Below are 4,102 nucleotides of genomic sequence, written 5' to 3'. Positions count from 1 at the left end.
TCTTTATTCTCTTGAGAGATCAAAACAGCCATTATGTTTCTGCCCCACACACTCCTACCAAAATGCTCCATAAAAAAAAAAAAAACTGGGACACTCCCAGCAGTGCCTGATGCAGGGTCAAGGATTGAATTCAGGGTATTGCATATTCTAGGCATATGCTCTGCCACTTGAACTGTTGCCCCAGTGCTAAAATTGTTCTTTTTAGGGTCACGGGTGATCTCTTTATTGTTAACTCTAAAGAAGTGCTTCATGCTTTTTGTTTGTTTGTTTGTTTTTGGTTTTGTTTTGGGGCACACCCGGCGGTGCTCAGGGGTTACTCCTGGCTGTCTGCTCAGAAATAGCTCCTGGCTGGCATGGGGGAACATATGGGACACCGGGATTCGAACCAACCACCTTTGGTCCTGGATTGGTTGCTTGCAAGGCAAACGCCGCTGTGCTATCTCTCCGGGCCCGCTTTTTTTTTTTTTTTTAAATATGGAACACTTCAAGAATTTGTGCGTTATTCTTGCTCAGGGGCCATGTTAATCTTGTCTTTATCGTTCCAATTTTAGTATATGTGCTGCCTTTGCCTCTCAATAGTTTTTCATAAAGTTGACCACTCCCTCCATTCTAAAAATAAATTTCTTTTTCAGCTTTTGAAACAAGCCAATAGTTCATTTGTTATTTTTGGTTTGGGGACTACACCTGGTGGCACTCAGGCCTCCTGCATACAAAGCATCTCCAGCCTGTTGAGCCATTCTCTCTGGCTCTTTTGTTCTGTTCTCTGGGTCTTGATTTTTCTTCCAGCCTTATCCTCTAACCCAGTTCCTCTCTAAATACTAGACAGCCCAAGAATGAGATTTTAAGCTAGTTCTTCCCACCCAACTCCTGAGCAAGTAAACTTTCTTTGTCCACTGAAATCAAATGGATCCAAGTGCTGTCTGTCAATTACATAGCTCAATTCTACCCATCTGATAGCACTCATATGCAATGAGTTACTTGCTATCTCTACAGGTAATTATCTGTTTCACAGGTAATCACTTCAATTTTTATTACTTCCCTTCATTTCGACTCTCAAAGATATTCCTATCCTGATGTTCTACTTATTTCAGCTATATGACAAACTATTCAAATCTTACTATGCTTAGGATTCCAACAGGTCATGACAAGAATGACTTTTCTTGGCTCCTAATTATTTGGAACCTCAGTGGAAAAGATTCAGACTAGGGGTAATTTAACAACAAGGGCTGGATTTTTTTTTTCCTATTTGGGCCACATCTGGCAGCACACAGGGCTCACTCATGGCTCTGTAGTCAGGAATTATTCTTGGCAGTGTAAGGGGGATGCTGGAAATTGAATTTGGGTCAGCAATGTGCAAGGCAAGTGGCCTACCCATTATAGTATCACTCTGGTCCCACAAGGGCTAGAATTATCTGGATACATCTCCATTCACACTTTTCATGATTGATGCTGGCTGTCATTAGGGGCCTCCACTGGGGCTGTTAAGGAACACAAGGCTCCATGGCTGGAACTCCTCTGGTAGGTGCACTTTTTATATGTAGAGCAAGTGGGAATAAAAAGCATAAACCTAATGTAGAGTTGTAATGAATGTAAAGTGAATGGAAACAATGCGGAAGCTACAAAGCATTTTATGATCTAATATGAACACATTTTAGGGCCACTTCCACAGCTATTTATAGATAAAGTAATATCCCTGGTACAAGCTGCCATCACCTTTCCCCTCCCAACTGATCTCAGTTTCCATTTTTGTTTCTTTCCAGTACATTTTCTATATACCTTTCAAAATTATCTAACTGAAAAAATACATCAAATTGTTTTCCTCCTCTTGAAAGTCATCAACAATTTCCCACTACGCAAGAAATTTCTTGGCCTTTTTAACCTCATCTAATACTGCCCTTCCCTTGATCCATTCTTTGTTGTGTCTAAGTCATGCTTTTGCACTTAATTTTCTTCTGTCTGAAATAGTCTCTTGATTTTATTCTGTCTGAAATATACTTTCCTGGTATTTTTCCTATTTGGCTAGTTCTTTATTGGCCATCAAGACTTGGTTCTTGTGACCTCATTACACAAACTGAAGTGATCTATGGTGACCTTTTCACTAACTTCCTCATCACCCTGTTTATTTTCTTCAGGGCTCATTAATATGTATAATATTTACTTATTTGTGTAATTGTTTATTTGTGACTCCCCCATTTGAATGTAAATTCCTTGAGGACCTCATTAACTACTTTATTCCTCAGCACCCACAATAACACTTGGCACACAGACATGCTCAGAAGCTATTTGTTGAATATGATTAAGAGCTAGATAAACAGACCTATAGAAGATCTGTTCATCCAATGGCAATAATAGGAAAAACATTTCCTTCTCAGAGCATTAGTTAAGAAGGAAAAAAAAGTATTCTTTAAAGAAATCTCTGTCCACAAAGCTTAGGCTCACTTCACAGCTTCCTTGAAATCCTGGATATCAGATCCAGATCCTGGTACAGGCCTAGTGTCTTGGCTGTCCTCTCTCTGGAGGAGGCTTGTCAAATGATCAAAGTAGTATATCACCTGCATTCTCTTACAGGTAGTAATATCACTACTGGGCTGGTTCCAGAGCTCAGAGAATTCTATCACATGCTTCCAAAGATCTCCACTTTCATTCAAGGAAGCCATTTGCAGCAAGGCCTAACCACCTCCTTTTATCTCATCTTCTCCATTCACATCTTACATATCCAAATGTTCAAAGACACAAATATAATGATTTTCAAATACTTTGCATTTATTACAACATTATATTTAGTTTGTCTTTTATTCCCACTCATCTAAAAGCTACAGTCACTACCATGAACCAAAAGAATCACAATGGATTGATTTCAAAAGCATCTTTTGGGTAACTTTTGCCAATTTCAAAAAGTCTGGTAAACAGCCTCAGGTTTCAAAATAATACTACTCCCAAATAGTCCATCTATAGGTGTATTGACAATCTCATTAGTACTGAAGTTTGGTTTATCATTTCTTTAGTTTATCAAGATGTTAGTTTCCATTTTATTTATTCTAGATCTTCAGCTAAGGAAATGTAATCTTAGTTTCTCTTTTTTTTTTTTTTTTTTTTGTGGTTTTTGGGTCACACCCGGCAGTGCTCAGGGGTTACTCCTGGCTCCATGCTCAGAAATTGCTCCTGGCAGGCACAGGGGACCATATGGGACGCTGGGATTCGAACCGATGACCTCTTGCATGAAAGGCAAACGCTTTACCTCCATGCTATCTCTCCAGCCCCATCTTAGTTTCTCTTTAAGGCAGATTTTGCTTTCATTGTTTCACTACATTTAATTGGTTTTTTTTTACTTTTATAATAGATTGCCATGTTCCCTCTATATTATATTAATAAGATAGCATTTGGGGCAGGAGAGATAGTATAGGGATAGGGCATTTGCCTTGCATATAGCTGTAGCATTCCTGGCATTCCATATGGGTCCTTGAGCACTACTAGGAGTGATCACTAAGCACAAAGTCAGGAGGACTCTACACAGGACTTCTTGAGTACCCCTGAATGCACCCCAAAACAAAAAACAAAAAAGGATGACATTTAGGTCTTTTACATGATAGTATCCAAATGCAAATTGGAGCAGATGAATAGCACAGCTGGGAGGGTGTTTGCTTTGCAGGCAGCCAACCTGGGTTCAATCCCCGGAGTCCCATATAGTCCCCTGGAGTAACTTCTGAGCACAGAGCCTGGAGGTGCTCATACTTTTGAGCATCTCCAGGTGTGAACCCCCACCCCACACACACACACATACACAAAAAACGAAGCTCAACTATAGTGTTTGAAACAAACAAAACCAACAAGCCATTGTTACTTCTTTGGCAGACTGCTAAATTTGTGATTCTCTCCTATAGCACTTTCCCTGGAACAGACAGTTTTTCTATTTCAATGGCTATTATATCACATTTCCCTAGATTGTCTCATTTCCAGTGGCTGGAAGGCAATAAATATATCACAGAGAAGTGAAATTAGTCGTAAGACTTAAGAGTCCTCAACCTCTCCAGAACCCTCATAAGCCACTTCACTTCCTTTATCTATTGAGAAAGCTAAGTGGAAAGTTGAAGGTAGTTTACTA

At 39.6% G+C, this 4,102-nt stretch overlaps 1 non-coding gene across 1 annotated transcript; it reads right to left on the bottom strand.

Moving 5' to 3' along the window:
- Positions 1-468: 468 nt before the first annotated feature.
- Positions 469-572, bottom strand: LOC126009863 (U6 spliceosomal RNA). Its single transcript, XR_007496044.1, has one exon. It is a non-coding gene; the product is annotated as a U6 spliceosomal RNA (small nuclear RNA).
- Positions 573-4,102: the final 3,530 nt, after the last annotated feature.

Source organism: Suncus etruscus, chromosome 5 (assembly GCF_024139225.1).
Source record: "Suncus etruscus isolate mSunEtr1 chromosome 5, mSunEtr1.pri.cur, whole genome shotgun sequence".
Lineage (NCBI taxonomy): Eukaryota > Metazoa > Chordata > Mammalia > Eulipotyphla > Soricidae > Suncus > Suncus etruscus.
This window is presented reverse-complemented; position numbering and strand designations above follow the sequence as displayed.